An 18,140-nucleotide genomic window follows, 5' to 3' on the forward strand; every position below is an offset into this window, starting at 1 on the left:
CTCCCCCACCGGCTCTATGCAGTCCTATTTAGGCATGGTTTTGAGACCAGCGGAAGGCGCGAAAGAGAGCAAAGTGCATGCACGGAAGGCCGGGCACATGCGTGCAAGGCACGCACACAAAGCAAGCATGTGTGCGTGCGGCGAACCAGTAGCAACAAAATGTGAAACCCACTGCTGTTTAACTAAATGTCTGTATGCGAACAACCAAGCTCAGAGAGAACCAAGGTCTTCACAGGGGGATGGGGGGGAGCTTAAATGTTCATAGGCAATGGGGATTTTACTTTCGCATTTTATTTCTTAAAAACGAACAAAAGATCCCTCAATCTTTTCTCTTCTTCCAGAGTAAACAGGTTCATGTGCCACCTGCAAGGTTGTTTGGTCACATGATCAATCCAGGAAATTCTGCGAAGGCAGAGAGGCCTTGGAGAAGAATCCTACAGTCCGTACTGTGAATAAATGATTGTACATTTCATTATTCAAAGAAAGTAAATAGTGAGATTCCGGCTAGGTTGAACATTTTTAAAATGCTAGGTAGATTCTATAGTCTGTGAACTCCTTGTTGCTCTCTGGACTTGGTTGGTTGCTTGCAAACATTTTGATATCTGATTGTGGAAATATCTACAGTGCTGAATAACACTGAAGATGTTATTTATTTTTATTTTTATTTTTATTTTATTTTTATTTTATTGAATTTCTATACCACCCTACTCCTGAAGGACTCAGGGCGGTGAACAGCCATAGAATAAAACATATAAATACAAAATTTAAAATAAAATAAAGCGAATTAAATAATTTGGCTGAACAAATTTAAAACCCCAATAATTTAAAACCAAATTTAAAATTTCCATTTAAAAAGGGGAAAGACTTAGGTCAGGCCAGCTTGATGAAATAAGAAAATCTTGAGCGCGCGACGGAAGGTACGCAGATCCGGGATCCTCCATATCTCCGGGGGGAGCTCGTTCCAGATCGTAGGTGCCCCCACAGAGAAGGCTCTCCCCCTGGGGGCCGCCAGTCGACATTGTTTGGCCGACAGCACCCGGAGGAGGCCCTCTCTATGGGAGCGTACTGGTCGGTGGGAGGCTATTCATGGTAGCAGGCGGTCCCGTAAATAACCAGGTCCTAAGCCATGGAGTTGGCTAACAAAACTTATTCCCTGTCTACCAAGAATGGAAACAATTATTGGCCATTATTTTTATCCTTCTGATCACATTTAAAATATATACGTTTTTGCATCACGTTCAGAAATCATCGCATTGAGGAATGACAACATTTGGTTAATCCAGCATGTTTCTAACAAAATGGGATTGACAAAAAGGTTTCTCCTATATATTGTGGAGTTTCTGTCTCTGATTCTTCCAATAGAAATTGCGATGACTTATTTTACTTCGTTTTTAACACGAGTGATGTATCACCCAAATTTGTTTTAATGACTGGTCAATAAAAGCAATGGGAAATGGCTGTCAAGGGAGGTCACTAGAGGCACAAGGGATCGATTTTCCCCTCTTGTATTAAATGTCTAGAGCACCGTTTCACAACCTCAGCAACTTTAAGATGTGTGGACTTCAACTCCCAACATGTTGGCTAGAGAATTTTGGGATTTAACAGTCCACACATGTTAAAGTTGCTGAGATTGGGAAATACTGTGGTAGATAAAAGTCTGTAGACATTTTCAGTCATCCAGGTCATGGTTTTCCCAAAGCAGAGGTGGTATTCAGCAAGTTCTGACCAGTTCTGGAGAACCGGTAGCGGAAATTTTGAGTAGTTAAACATTGACTAGCACTGATGATGTTGCCTAGTTTGAGTAATGAAACCTCTGCGAAAAACCAACCAAGCTCAGGGAGCATCAAGGACTCCTCAATTGACCCTTCCTACAGAAGCTCAAGCTTTAAATTAAAACAGAAAGAAGCAACTTTTCCATATATTTTGGACTATCATTCCCATAATACATAACCTATTGTTCCTATCTCAAAATCTCTGGGAAGTGCCACCATGCCCAGTCTCTCAGTCTATGCCAGACTCACTGAGGAATTCTGGGAGATGAAGTCCATGCATCTTAAAGTTTCCAAGGTTAAGAAATGCTGGTCTATGTGACAGCTGCAAAAGACAAAAGTCCCTGTACATTTTAATACCGTGTTTCCCTGAAAATAGGACATGTCCCGAAAATAAAGCCAAGCCTGATTTTGGGGTGGGCGTAAATATACGCCCTCCCCCAAAAATAAGCCCTCCAGCAAACGCCGCCGTTTTTGCCCTGGATTGCGGCCACTTCTGCAGCAGGAGGCCAAGCAATGCGCCCCATGTGCCTTGTGGCGGCCTTCCGAAGGGTACTGTAGCAGCAGCTACCCACAATTTTTTTACCCTTATTTCGTCCCGACCGTATTGGGCCACATGGGCCAGGATGAAATAAGGGTTAACAAATTGTGGATAGTTTCTGCTGTGGCACTCTTCGGAAGGCCGGCGTGAGGCACGAGTCTCCTGCTGCAGAAGTGGCTGCACCCGAGGAGCGCTTTTGGGAAGAGAAGGCAAAGGGGAAGCAATCCCTTGCAAACTCCCGCCTCTCCGGTGGGCGACTCCCAGCAGCCCCAGACGCCCAAAGCCCGTGCCCGCCTGGCTCCCTTTTCCACAGTGCTCAGCTCTTTATTGAGGGGGTGGAGCTGAAATCTCGCGAGTTCAGTCAAACTTCTCGAACTCGTAAGAAGTTTGGTTTTACCCTACAATGTATTTGCCTGCAGACAACGGCGAGATACGCAACAGAGCTACAAGGCAAGTAAGACATGTGTCTCGCGTCTCCCCGGCCCCTGGCGAGGGGGGGGAGAAGAGACGGCAAGACACATCTTGCTTCTCCCCTGCCCCACATGCCACCCCCCTCAATAAAGAGCCAGGTGCTGTGGAAAAGGGAGCCGGACGGGTGCAGGCTTTGGGCATCTGCGGCTGCCGGGGGTTGCCTGGCAGAGAGGTGGGAGCGGGGTGGGAGTTTACAGGCGAGGGGGATGGATGGATAGATGGGAGGCGGGCAAGTGCCCAGCAAACAGCTGACGAGCGGCTGTGTTGCGCTGCCACAGCAGGACCCATGAGATGGCCATGCTCACTGTCTCCTGCACCCCCAAAATAATAACAACAACCCCCCCAATAATATGGCCAAGCCCTTATTTTGGGGCTCAAAAAAATATAAGACAGGGTCTTATTTTCGGGGAAACACGGTAAGTACCAACAAGGTTTGACCATGTTAATCCCACTGAGGATCACTGAATGATGTCCATTCAGGTTTTCTATTCAGAATAAATAAAGCTGTTTCTGGAATAGTTTTTTTTTAAAAAAATAACTGAAAGTAACATTGATGCATTTTTCATCATCCTAACCTTAAAGAACGGCTCATTTAAAACCTGGAAAAAATATGAATCATCCGAAGTTGGACAGCGTGGGTGGCAGGAAACACAACAGAAAGCTATACTTCCTGTCTTTATCACCACACCATGAATCTAGCATCGCTTTGTTATGTAAGAGTTTCACATTAATTCTGATTCAACAGAAACAAGATTTCAGAGAGGCACCAAACTTTCCCCCATTCATGTTGGGTGAGAACTGACAATTCTCACCTAGCATGAATGATAGTGAGAACAACTGATTGGTGAAACTGGGGAATTCCGGGAATTGAATGTCTATGGAGAGTTGTCTTCAGAAGTTGTGGATGCTCCAACACTGGAAGTTTTGAAGAAGAGATTGGAAAACCACTTGTCTGAAATGATAACAAAGTTTCTTGAGTGAAGGGTTGAACTAAAAGACCTCTAAGGTCCCTTCTAACTCTGTTATTCTATTATATAGAAGTATTCTGCATATACGCAGAATTCTCTACATCAGTCTTTCTCAATCTTGGCAAGTGCGGACTTCAATTCCCCAAAAGGGGTCAAAGAAGCCATCACTCAACAGAGGGGTGCAACATCATCTATCTCCAGTTTACAACACAGTCCTTTCAACAGCTCTAAGAAGGCTCCACGCCCATTTCCACCACTCAGGTGACTCTGATGACACCGATAAACCTCCAGGTAACCTTAACGACTCGCTGAAAGAATGCAAGTGACCAGCTGTCTGCAAGGAGTATAAATCCTCACCCTCCAGTCAGAACGGAAGACTGTTCTTGGATGAAAAGTGAAACTTTTTCAAAGAAAAACAAAGAAAGTCCAGTTGCCTCTTGAAAAAAGCACCTTTGGGACAACCATGACCTGGATGACTCAGAATCTCCATAGACATTCAATTCCCAGAATTCCCCAGCCAGCATGCCGTCTAGGGAATGGTCAGATAATGGGGGCATAGCCTGCAGCTGCATAATGGGTGGACAAAGAGACTCAGAAATGACCCTCCCTAATTTCTCAGGCTGTAAAGGAGGGATGCTGTGGCTCAGTGGCTAAGACACTGAACTTGTCGATCGAAAGGTCGGCAGTTCAGCAGTTCGAATCCCTAATGCTGTGTAATGGGGTGAGCTTCCGTTACTTGTCCCAGCTTCTGCCAACCTAGCAGTTCGAAAGCACGTAAAAAATGCAAGTAGAAAAATAGGGACCACCTTTGGTGGGAAGGTAACTGCGTTCCGTGTGCCTTTGGCATTTAGTTATGCCAGCCACATGAGCACGGAGATGTCTTCGGACAGTGCTGGCTCTTCAGCTTTGAAATGGAGATGAGCACTGACCCCTAGAGTCGGGAATGACTAGCACATATGTGTGAGAGGAACCTTTACCTTTACTTTTAAAGGAGATTTCTACTTTCAGACTTAAAGGTCTCTGTTAGTGTAACCTTAAGTAGAATTAGCTCTTCTAATCATGTATCTTGTCTGGTTTACCTGAGAACACTGACATCAATGTTGCAAGTCCGAAAGTCCAAATCTCTAGAACAGAGCTAAATCAGCCCTCAATCCCATCCCAGAATTCTGCATGATTTGCTACACAGTTTTTAGTTGCTTTAGTTTTATCTCGATTGAACATCATAATGTCCTTATTCGTTTTGGTGCCTTTACATTACAGGTTGCCCTCGACTTACAACAACAACTGGACCATAATTTCTGTTGCAAGTCATTGCTGTCATAAATTGAGGCACCACATGACCGGACTCAATTTCAGAACTGTTTTTGCCATATCAGAAAAAGTAACCATTAAGCCAATCCCCTGGTCATTAAGCAAGGTTTTTGCCAGAAACCATGCCAGAAACTACACAAAAAAAATTGCAACCTGAAGTTACATGTCCGTAGGATGCTACAACTAGTCGTAAGTGTGAGCCAAGTGTCCAAAATGTAATCACGTGACTATAGGGAGGGGGTAAGCAGTCGTAACTTCAAGGGTGGGCTCGTCACCTCCCGTATTGACTACTGCAATGCTCTCTACATGGGGCTGCCCCTGAAGACCACTCGGAGGCTTCAGCTGGTGCAGAGTGCAGCTGCGTGGGTAGTGATGGGAGTGTCCCGGATGTCAGCACTTCAAGTTGCATTACTCTAATGCTGACATAAGAAGGAGAAGCGGAGGCGTCTGGAAAGGGACGTTTGACTTATTATTATTATTATTATTATTATTATTATTATTATTATTATTATTATTATTATTATATTTAAATTTGTATACCGCCCTTCTCCCGAAGGACTCAGGGCGGTGCACAGCCAAATTAAAATACATACAATACAAAATTTAAAATAATTTAAAACAGAATTAAATCCAATTGGCTTCCCGAAGTATTTAAAACCCATTACCCCTTAAAAACCCTTTAAAAATTTCAAGCCAGCCCAGCTTGCTGGAATAGGAAGGTCTTCAAAGCTCGACGGAAGGTCCGGAGGTCCGGGATTAGTCGTATTCCTGGGGGTAGCTCGTTCCAGAGGGCGGGTGCCCCCACAGAGAAGGCCCTCCCCCTGGGGGTCGTCAGTCGGCATTGCTTGACCGACGGCACCCTGAGGAGGCCCTCTCTGTGGGACTGAACTGGCCGGTGGGAGGTTATCGGTGGCAGAAGGTGGTCTCGCAAATAGCTGGGCCTTTTCACCTACTTATTTTCCCTGGAGATAATATCTCCTAGGAGATGGGATGGGAGGGGGGAAATTCCTTTGAGCTGGAGCAGTAGATTAGGGGTAGAGTGACTTGGAAGATAGCCAATGAGTTCAGGGGAGTGGGGAACGGAAAGGGAGGGTTTTGGGTCTGGAAGTCAGTGTTGGCTATGATGGAGTCGGATTTAGAATGTCGTGCTTAATAAATGGGAAGTTTTTTTCATCAAAGACTTTGTTTGAAATGCAATTTATTTGAGACGACCTCGAAACTTGACACCGACACTCCCATGTTACACCTCTCCTGCGCGACCTGCATTGGTTGCCGGTTGCCCTCCGGGTAAGATTCAAGGTGCTGGTGATCACCTATAAAGCCCTACATGGCTTAGGCCCGGGATATTTGGCGGACCATCTGCAGTCAACAACAGCTTCCCATCGCCCGGTGCGCTCTCACAGGGAGGGCCTACTCAGGGTGCCATCGGCCAGACAATGTCGGCTGGCGACCCCCAGGGAGGGAGCTTTCTCTGTAGGCGCACCCACCCTTTGGAATCAACTCCCTCTGGAGATCCGGGTGGCCCCCGACCTTCGCTCCTTCCGCCGTGGGCTGAAAACGTGGCTATTTCACCTAGCCGCCCTAGACTGATGGGGTTTTTAACAGAATTTAATGGGGTTTTATTGGATTTCTTTGTCAATTTTATTATGGACTTCATTTTAACGGTTTGTTTGTTTTTGTTTATTGTTGTGAGCCACCCTGAGTCCTGTGGAGATAGGGTGGCATATAAGTCCAATTAAATAAATAAATAAATAAATAAATAAATAAATAAATAAATAAATAAATAAATAAATAAATAAATAAATAAATAAATAAGTAAGTAAGTAAGTAAGTAAGTATGTAAGAAAGTAAGAAAATAAGAAAGTAAGAAAGTAAGAAAGTAAGTAAGTAAGTATCTGGCAGAAGATACAAAACAATTAAAACTCAGACCACACGTCTTCTGAATAGTTTTTATCCCAGAGCTATAATTACACTCAACAATGAACTAAAGGGCCACCATCAGTGAGCTGTTGGACAGCATTACTTGGTCTGTTGTGTTGATGCTTAAGTGGTTTAGGAGTGGGGAATTTGTGGTGGTGGTGGGTTTTTGGAGATTGTCATATGTGTTGGGCTTGGTCTCTGGGTGTTATGTGAATTTCGTTGTATGGGTATACTGTGCATATACGTACAATGACAATAAACTTTATATAAGTAGCTTTTTAAAGTCTATCTTAACTTTGAACGGTCATTAAATGACTCGGTTGCAAGCCAAGGACTATCTGTAATATTTACACCTGATGGAGAGGTTTCTGCAGCTTTCTAGGCAGAATGTGATTTTTTTTCCCCCATCATTTCTTCCCGACTGGCTTTGTGTCTAAGACAGGACTAGAACTCACAACCTCCCAGTTGATAACCTGGTATCTTTTAAGCACTGCACCTGATTGAACGTGACTGAGGCATACATAATGCTTTAGCAATGGACAAAGAAAGCAAATGCTCGTCTTTAAAAGACCAGGTCTTTTTCTTCTTAAGAAAATCAAATTACAGTGGCGTCAATTTTGCTTTTATCTGATGGGCAAGAGCAATATTTATTTTATTTGAATGTATTTTATGAACATCGGTAGCACGGAAAGGGAAAGATACAAGTGAACAAAATTAAAAGAGAGAGTTGCAGAAAGCTCTGCAGGTTGCAAAGAGGAAACTAAACCAGAATTAAAGAATGGTAGAAGGCAGGCCTGGTAAATACAGATAGTCCTCAACTTACGACCACAATTGAGCCCAAAATCTCTGTTCTTAAGTGAGTTTTGCCCCATTTTACGACCTTTCTTGCCATAGCTGTTAAGTGAATCACAACAGTTCATAAATTAGTAAGCCCCATTTTACGACCTTTCTTGCCACAGTTGTTAAGTGAATCACTACAGTTGTAAGCCAGTTGTTAAGTGAATCTGGCTTCCCCATTGACTTTGCTTGTCAGAAGGTGACCTTGGGATACAGCAACGGCAGGGGTGAAATGCTCCCGGATCAGACCGGATCGCCCAATCCGCTAGAGATCTTGGCCGGTGGTTCAGCAATCCGGTAGCGATGGCGGAGTGAAGCTCTACCCACACACCTGGGTGTCATTACTTCCTGGTTTTAACCAGGAAGTAATGTATTTTTTACCTTCCGTGCATGCGCAGGTGGTTTTGCGCGTGCACAGGTCTGCATGTGCATGTGATGCGTGTATACGTGGTGCATGCGCTTCCGAACCAGTAAGGAAGGTAAGTAGATTTCACCCCTGAGCAATAGTCATAAATATGAACCAGGTCCCAAGCATTCAAATTTTGATCACATAATCGTAAGGACGTTGCAAAGGTTGTAACTTTGAAAAACGGACATAAGTCATGTTTTTCAGTGCCGTTGTAACTTCGAACGGTCACTAAATGAACCACTGTAAATTGAGGACTATCTGTAATCCACTTTCTCTCTGGTCCCGGTGACTGACTCAAATTCGATCTCACATCATTATCCAGGGACACGTATATTTGCCTTCATTCATGGAATTATTCTGCCTTGCCTGCTGCTCTCATCCAGCTTCAAACTAAGCTTCTAAGGTAGTAGTTGTCCTTGTTTTCAAAAAAAGACCACCATGTTTTTGAGTCTAATTTTTTCTACATTGAAACAAGTACATAAAAGAGAGATAACCTTTATATATAGAGGAAACACACAGACACACACACACACACACACACACACACACACACACACACACACACACACATATATATATATATATATATATATATATATATATATATATATATATATATATATATATATATTTCCCAAGTACATTCTCTCAGACACAACTTATTTATTTATTATTTATTAGTCGCATTTCTATGCCGCCCAACTCCCTAGGGACTCTGGGTGGCTTACAGCAAAAAAACAATGCGAACAATATCCCATAAAAATTTTTTAAAAGAACATTAAAAACCCATACACTCCATTCCATGGCTGGATCTCGCAAGATCGCCGTAGTGAGATCAACGGTCCCAGGCCTGCCGGAAAAGCCAGGTCTTCATCGCTTTCCGGAAGGCCAATAGGGTGAGGGCAGTCCGGACCTCAGGGGGTAATTGGTTCCAGAGAGCCGGGGCAGCCACAGAGAAGGCCCTCCCCCATGGGCCCGCCAACCAACATTGTTTAGCTGACAGGACCCGGAGGAGACCAACTCTGTGGGATCTTACCAGTCGATGGGAGCTATGCAGTAGAAGGCGGTCTCAAAGATAGCCTGGCCCTAAGCCATGTAGGTCTTTAAAGGTAATAACCAACATTGGTTATTACCAATGCGTCTGGAGACTGATAGGGAGCCAGTGCAGCTCGCGGAGAATTGGTGTAATGTGGGTGTATCTAGATGCACCCACAATAGCTCGCGCGGCTGCATTCTGGACCAACTGTAGTCTCTGAACACTTTTCAAGGGTAGCCCCATGTAGAGCGCGTTACAATAATCCAATTTGAGGGAATGCCAATGGTGGGTAGAGCTTAAGTTGAGTCTAGAGCAGAGGACTCCAACCTTGGCAACTTTAAGACTTGTGGACTTCAACTCCCAGAATTCCTCAGCCAGCAAAACTGTGGACAGCAAAGATGGCTGAGGAACTCTGGGAGTTGAAGTCCACAAGTCTTAAAGTTGCCAAGGTTGGAGACTCCTGGTCTAGAGCAGAGGTGGGATTCATCCTCTTCTCTCCAGTTCGGGCAAACCGGTAGTGGCGATTGCGGGAGGCTCCGCTCACTCTCCCTGACATAATGCGCGAGGACTGCACATGCATGGAAGGCCGTGCGCGCGTACATGCTCACATTTGCGAACCAGTACAGAAGGTAAGTGAATCCCACCTCTGGTCTAGAGTCAAAAGTAAAAAAAGAAAGAGTAATGGATTTTGTCAATTTTTGTCAACATTTCCTTCCTGAGCAGAATCTGGGAGTATCCACATTGGGAGGGTCAAAATTATCAACAACAACAACAAAAAAAAAAGTGGACAGAACATCACTGTGCAAGCCCCACCCTTTTCCAATGTCCATATTTTCACTGCCTTGGTTCCATCCACCATTTTGCTAGTTTTGGCCCTCTCAAACTGGACCTCCTTGCTTTTTCCTCATCTTCTCTTTTGTGAGCCTTTCTTCTCTCTTTTGTCACTAACCGCTCTCTTCATCCTACTTCTCCTCAGCCATATAAAAAAGATTCTTCTTGCCAGTATAATACATGTAAGGAGGACTTTAAAAAAACAGGCTTAGATGGACAGACTAAATATTTTAGTTCTTGAACTCAAGTGGCATCATCCAGAGGGATTATACCAAAGATCATCCAGTCACGTTTTCTCGTGTTTATAGTGATCAACCAGATCTCTTTGCATTGCTTACAGAGAGGATACTAAAGCAATCAGATCTCTTCTGTTGCTTAAGCCTGGTCCTCAAAGCTGGACTGAAATTGAGAATTCTCTCCCAAACATCCATAGAAAATTAATAGAATGTTATTGGGAGGGATCTTGGAGGTCTTCTAGTCCAACCCCCTGCTCAGGTAGGAAACCCCATACCATGCCAGACAAATGGCTGTTCAATCTCTTCTTAAAAGCCTCCAGTGATGAAACACCTACAATTTCTGAGGGCAAGCCGTTCCACTGGTTAATTGTTCTCACTGTCAGGAAAATTTCTCCTGAGTTCTAGGTTGGGATCTCTCTCTAACCAGCTTCTACTCATTGCTTCTTGACCCGCCTTCAGGTGCTTTGGAGAATCGGTTGATCCCCTCTTCTTTGTGGCAGCCCCTCAAATTTTGGAACACTGCTGTCATGTCACCCCAAGTCCTTCTTTTCATTAACTAGCCATATCCAGTTCCTACAACCTTTCTTCATATGTTTTAGCCTCCAGACCTCTAATCATCTTTGTTGCTCTTTTCTGCACTCTTTCCAGAATTTCTACATCTTTTTTTATAATATGGTGACAAAAACTGGATACAGCATTCCAGGTGTGATCTTAAAACACTGCTCTACACGATTACGTACGGCTTACTTTGTCACCTATTGGCAAATCACATTTGGATATGATCATGCTCCCCCTTTGACTCTGGACACCTTACATAGGGACATTGGGTTTATTGCAAATACATTCTGGGTCAGATTTTGTATATTTACTTATTATTCTGCCTGTATCTATACCTGTACCGATCCCTATCCCATACACACACATCAAATCGGTTCACCGTTTTCTTTGCAATTTCCCCAAAATATCTTTGTAGACAATATACAAGGATATACACCTAATATATACCCTGCTTGGCACGCTGTTTTCTTCATAATTGTTTGTTTTTCACTCAAGCATCTATCATGACTCCCTCACCTGGCTTCCTCCCCACCTCCCGGGGGGGGGGGGAGGAAAGGATGTGCGCCTACCCCTTTTTCAAACACACATGTTGTTTTGTATAAAAAGTTTTGAGGACATTCTGTATATTTCCACCAGCCGTGCTATGACTCAGACTCTACTGGTGGACTGTATCTTTCTGTTCTAAAGGAAATAGGCAATTATTTCTTTTACATCCTTAATGTTCTACAGCCTTTGAGAAGAATAGTTATTGATGGACCTACAGTCTCTCTACGGAAACCCAATTTGATTTCAATTTGTCTTGGGTAACAGCCTCTCCATTTAATGACCTAAGTGGCTCATTTGCACTCTTTTTCTTTGTCCTGAGGATCAGAAGCTAACCTTCACTTGCACGAATGGGCAAGCCTTGATTACTTAAAGGGCACCCAATAGATACCGAAGTGGCATAGGGCAATCAGGGGCTAGGGAGAATACGTGGAGCAGAACAGGGGAAGGAAGGAAGGCAGACACCCACCATAGAAATGCAAGATAGAAATTGCAAGGATGCCCAAGGAGATGGTGAAAAAGCAGTAAATAAACATGGTATTGTAGAGAAAACTGTATCAAACTGAACCTGCACTGCTCATCAGTTGTACCATGAACAACAACAATTTGAGATTTCTGTATTCATCATAGTCAGGGTTTAATTGGAAAAACGGAGGTTTGGGGAAGGAAGCATATTCTTGGAATTACTTTCAAGAACACTGGAGAAATAAAGATAAGAGACCGATTGAAGTGAAAGGGAAGAATTCCTTCCTTCCTTCCTTCCTTCCTTCCTTCCTTCCTTCCTTCCTTCCTTCCTCCCTCTAAAGTAGAACTATATGCTTTCTTCCTGCAGTCTTACAACGATCCATGGTGAGTCAATCACAACATTTGAAGATTATGGTGTGAAAAATAGACTCTGGCACAAGATTGAACCCTATGGGTTTATAGAAATAAATTTGAGCTTTGGGTGTGTGTGTGTGTGTGTGTGTGTGTGTGTGTATATACTTATGATAATCTGTGCTCTATTGTCTTTTACATCAACATTAAAAAGGGGAAGGAAAGCTGCCGAAGAATTCTTATCCAATTTAAGATAAATGGAGCTTTACAAATAATAATAATAAACTCTGACTTTGGATCTTCCTGGAACAGCGTGGAAAATACTTCCCAGCAAGCCAATATGATTTTTCAGAGAGGAATAAGTTTCTCTCCTGAAGACAGAACCCCTAGAAAAAAAATCTTTGCATAACACCAATTTCAGAGAAGCAGGTCTCTCCAGCGCGAGAGGAGAGGACACCCGTTTCCAATAGATCTTTGAAAGAGGCCTGAGCACTGAAAGCACCCAAAATGCCAGAAGACCCCCACCCCTACCCCCTCCAGCAATCGAGCCCCCCCCAGAAAGCGATAGATGCTATTTATAAAGTCTTAGGAAATATTTCTGTGCGTTAAGAAGGGTGCTTGGAAGATTCTACCTGTGTGTGTTGTTTTTTTTCCCCTCGAAACCTGCCCAGACAACCTCTTTCTGCAAAAACAGAGACCCAGATCCAAACTGGTCCTTCCTTCCAAACCTCCCTTGGTGCCCTACATACGAGGGATGAACCCTTCTCCACTAACCACAACCTCCGTGTCCCTCTACTACCCCATTGAAATGTCCCCCATTAAAATGTACTACTACCCCATTGAAATGTAAATGGTTTTCATCCTTCCTTGAGAGATGCTAAATAATAATAATAATAATAATAATAATAATAATAATAATAATAATAATAATAATAATAATAATAATAATAATAATAATAATAATAATAAAAGGACACGCAATCCCTTAAAAAAACTGTTGGCGAAGAGAGCTCGGAAAAGTTCTCCAGTCCCGAGTCAAGCAGTGGAGGATGGGAACGTGAGCCAAGGTAGGTTTTCCCCCACATGTGCCAGGAAGAAAGGAAGGAAAAACTCACCTCTGGGAAAATAAAAAATAAAAAATAAACAATATTCCAAAACTCCGTCGTCTTGCCAGAGAGAAAAAGTCCCTGGCAAAAAGGCGAGGAAAGACAGCCAGCCTCAAAACCGGAATGCAAGCGTCGGGGGAAAAAAAAAAGAAAGAAAAAAAGAAAAGGCAGATCTTTCGGGTGCCCTTGGCTAAGCCTTCTTCTGCCAGCCCGACGGAAGCCCGCAGAAGCTGTAATCCTCTCGCATCTCCGCTCGGGCGGCTCTGCTGGGTCTCTAAAAAAACTCAGCCTTTCGAATTCCTCCAGCTGTTTATATCAGTAACTAACCCAGCCTTAAGAGAGCAAGCCTCGGTTTTGCACATGCTCAGTGGGCACCGAGCTTTTGTGCCTGCACTAGCTGAAAAGCTCTCCGGGGTCCTAAGTGACTCACGCGAACCACGGTTCCAAAACGACAAGCCAGGATGTCAACAAAAAAAAAAAAAAAAAAATTCCACCCGCGTCGCTTTTCGGGAGCTGTGGGGGTTTTTTTGAGGGGGTGGGAGGGGTGAGGGAAAGATCTTGTCTGCGGAGGCTTCCGGGCTGCAGGAGAAAGAAGAGCGACCCCGAGGGAGCAGCCCTGGGAGACTGATCTAATGACATATAAACTGTGATGCCTTCCCCCCCCTTTTTTTAACCACAATTTCACCACCATCGCTCTATACAGCTCTGGATGAATTCCTTCGAACAGTCCAAGCAAACAGCTATAGGAGCTGTGCCCTTTATGCCCCCTCTTGCCTTGCTTAACCTCCAACTCAAATAGAGCTGAAGAAACACATTGTCTAAATATTTTATTACTTGAAACCATTTCAAGGGTAGGTAGGTAGGTAGGTAGGTAGGTAGGTAGGTAGGTAGGTAGGAAGGAAGGAAGGAAGGAAGGAAAGGAAAGGAGAAAGGAAGGAAGGAAGGAGAGGAGAAAGGGAAGGGAAGGAGAAAGGGAAGGAAGGAAAGGAAAGGAGAAAGGGAAGGTAGGGAAGGAAGGAAGGAAGGAAAGGAGAAAGGGAAGGAAGGAAAGGAAAGGAGAAAGGGAAGGAAAGGTAGGGAAGGAAGGAAGGAGAGGAGAAAGGGAAGGAAGGAAGGAAGGAAGGAAAGAAGAAAGGGAAGGAAGGAAAGGAAAGGAGAAAGGGAAGGAAGGAAAGGAAGGAAAAGAAAGGAGAAACGAAAGGAAGGAAGGAGAGGAGAAAGGGAAGGGAAGGAGAAAGGGAAGGAAGGAAAGGAAAGGAGAAAGGAAAGGTGGGGAAGGAAGGAAGGAAAGGACAAAGGGAAGAAAGGAAAGGACAAAGGGAAGGAAAGGTAGGGAAGGAAGGAAGGAAAGGAGAAAGGGAAGGAAAGGTAGGGAAGGAAAGGAAAGGTTGCAGAGATGAGCAACCAAGATTCTTAGGGGACTGGAGGCTAAAACATATGAAGAATGGTTGCAGGAACTGGGCATGGCTAGTCTAGTGAAGAGAAGGAGAGAAGGACCAGGGGAGACATGATAGCAGTCTTCCAATATTTGAGGGGCTGCCACAGAGAGGAAGGGGGTCAAGCTATTTTCCAAAGCACCTGAAGGCCAGACAAGAAATAATTAATAGAAACTGACTAAAGAGAGATTCAACCTGGAAATAAGGAGAAATTTTCTGACAGTGAGAATAATCAACCAATGGAAGAGCAGTTGCCTCCGGATGTTGAGGGAGCTTCATCACTGGAAGCTTTCAAGAAGAGACTGTTGGAAATGGTGTGGGGTCTGCTGGGCGAGGGGTTGGATTAGATGACCTACAAGGTCCCTTCCGACTCTGTTAATCTGTATCTAAGGCAGGAAGGACCCTGCTGAGTTCAATTTAGCTGAGCTAAAAGTTTCATTTGGTCGACGAATTGACACTAAACTAAAAATGATTTCTTTATTTCAAGAAGAGGGAGGATGAGGGGTGAAGATTTCTTGAAAGGTATTTTAACTGGTGTGGAAAACGAGTTTCTCTAATGTGTAGAGAAGAAAAGGGATGGATACAGCAGAATGAAAAACCCAATTACTGGCATTTTTCTAGAGAAATGTTTTTTTTTTTTTTGAAAGTGCCAAAATCTTTACCCTTCAGAAATTCCAACTTAATACCCAATTCAAAATATACGCACAAAACATGTACATCCGGGAGATGGGCAAACCTGAATGCATAAAGTGTGCACAAATGTGGTTTATTATGGAAAAATGTAAAAAAAAAAAAAAAAGGGTGACTGCTGGAAAGTTATGCAAAGATGTATGTTAATATGCATGTGATTGTTTCCTTCCCCCACCCCCACCTCAAAAAAAAAAAAGAATTGGTAAGCAACAGGCATGAACAGAAACATTGTGGTGAACCAAATGAAGAATTAGAAGAAAACGAACTGACGGTATTGTGTGTTGCTAGATGAGAGGGGCAAATGGCAGTTTCTCATGTGATAAGAGCAAAACATTCTTTTTTTTTCTTTTTTTCCCATTGTTACATGAAATTTATTCCCAGATAATTGTAGCAGACATTTTTTACTCCTGTAAAAAAGATTTTTTAAATTAGAAATTAAATTATGTAATACAAAAGCAAATTCATAACTCAGTGGTCAAATATAAGATAAATAATTTATAAGCATTCTTAATAAAAGTGTTGGGTGAGGAAATGTATCCGTTTCACTTCTTCCCACCTTCATAGTCTTTTAATCTCAAATTCTTTCTGTCTTGTTTATGAAGAAACATGGAGGGATAAGCAGGTTGCTTTTAAGGGAAAACAATAAATAAACAAACTTTTACACCCTTAGCCAACTGCACTAACTGAACGGAATAGCTGAGTTCTTTCCAGTGTTTTAAAGAGGAGCAGTCACTGAGAAATGACCACGAATCTAATTCAGCCTCCTAAACATGGTTGATTATCCCAGCATTCAGCGATTCATTTAAAAGTTAAGTTAGAAGTGGGCAGCTTTTTCCCTATGCCGGCCACCATGATCGGGTTAGAAATATCACTTTCTCGGAACCTCAGAAGGATCCAATTCACCGCAGCATTTCAGTTAGAAAAAAATAAATAAATCAGATTAACAGAATAAGAGAACACAGAAAATGGGAGTTAAAAACAGGGGAAACAAAAGAAAACGACTAGTCAAATAAAGAAGATATGTTAAGAGAGAGAAGCAAGTATTATGTTTAATATTATCATTTTAATATTATAGAATTAATGTTTTTTTTTTATTTTGTCAAGCATGTATAAGATAACAGATATAAGTATAAACATGATTATGAATACATGCGATGGAGATGAATAAATAGGGACGATAGGACAGGGACGGTAGGAACATTGGTGTGCTTATGCATGCCCCTTACAGACCTCTTAGGAATGGGGTGACGTTGACAGTAGACAGTCTAAGGATAAAGTTTTGGGGTTTGGGGAAGAAACCACAGAGTCAGATAGTGCATTCCAGGCATTGACAACTCTGTTGTTGAAGTCGTATTTTCTGTAAACGAGTTTGGAGCGGTTTACCTTGAGTTTGTATCTATTATTTACTCGTGTATTGTTGTGGTTGAAGCTGAAGTCGTCATTGTAATGAATATTGTTGTAAATCTTGATTATCATTATACAAAGATATTTGTACCCGGATGACACATTGTTTAATTGAAGATGGAATTATTAGTATGTATGTATGTATGTATGTATGTATATATGTATGTATATAGTGTTTTTCTGTCGAAGCACCTGGTTTATCTCAATATGGGAGGGAGCATACTGCTTCCCTTTCGCCTTTCAGCTCCAATCCAGGAGCTCTCATGTTATGTCCTTTCTTACCGGACATGTTAAGTGAATCACTGCAGTTCTTAAATTAGTAACACAGTTGTTAAGTGAATTTGGCTTCCCCACAGACTTTGCTTGTCAGAAGGTCGCAAAAGGATCGCACATGACTCTGGAAGACTGCAACCATCGTCTGAATTTTGATCATGTGACCATGAGGATGCCGCAATGGTCATAAATGTGAAAAACTGTCAAAACTCACTTTTTTCAGTGCTGTTGTAACTTCAAACAGTCACGGAATGAACTGTCGTAAGTCAAGGACTATCTGTGGCAAAAAAAATAAATAAATCAGGAATTTCTTCTGCAAACTCATCTCAAGTTCTGCAAAACTACCGAAAAGTCTTATATAAGGGAAGATGGGAAAGGTAGTTGCCAAGCATCCAAATTTTGATCATGTGACCGTGGGGGATGCTGCAATGATTGTAAGTGTGAAAAATGGTCATAAGTCACTTTTTTCACTGCCGTTGTAACAACGAACGGTCATTAAACAAACTGATGTAAGTCAAGGACTACCTGTAACAGAGTTGAACGGGATGTTGGAGGTGTTCTAATCCAAACCCCAGCTCAAGCAGGAGATCCTATATCTCAGGGGTGAAATGCTCCCGGTTTGGTCCGGTTCGCCGGAACCGGTAGTAAAAAAGGCTACTGGTTCGCCGAACCGGTAGTAAAAAAGGCTACTGGTTCGCCGAACCGGTAGTAAAAATGTTTTTTAAAAAAAGTTCCGATGATCAGTTGAGTGACGCGCGATCATCAGAACTTTTTTAAAAAACTTTTTTAGCATTTTTTACTCCCGGTTTTCCAGAACCGGTAGTAAAAATGCTTTTAAAAAGTAAAAAAACAAAAGGCTCTGACGATCACAGCTGTGCCGCCAGCTGTGTCGCCCGAATAGGATGTAAAAAAATGCTTTTAAAAGTAAAAAAAAAAGTTGACCACGCCCATCCAGTCACATGACCCACCACCACCAAGCCACGCC

The 18,140-nt window shown here is 42.9% G+C and overlaps 1 protein-coding gene across 2 annotated transcripts in view; it reads right to left on the reverse strand.

The window, feature by feature from the left end:
- WSCD1 (WSC domain sialate O sulfotransferase 1) overlaps positions 1–13,733 on the reverse strand; it is a 73,342-nt gene extending 59,609 nt beyond the window's left edge. The window contains exon 1 of one of the 2 annotated variants that reach the window (XM_034420795.3): positions 13,362–13,733. The gene's annotated coding sequence lies outside the window, so the exon portion shown is untranslated. The remainder of the gene's footprint in view (positions 1–13,361) is intronic. The other variant, XM_060693190.2, reaches the window with a different exon arrangement.
- Between the last annotated feature and the right edge of the window lie 4,407 nt (positions 13,734–18,140).

Source organism: Pantherophis guttatus, chromosome 1, assembly GCF_059756535.1.
Source record: "Pantherophis guttatus breed Tessera chromosome 1, ASM5975653v1, whole genome shotgun sequence".
NCBI classification, from domain to species: domain Eukaryota; kingdom Metazoa; phylum Chordata; class Lepidosauria; order Squamata; family Colubridae; genus Pantherophis; species Pantherophis guttatus.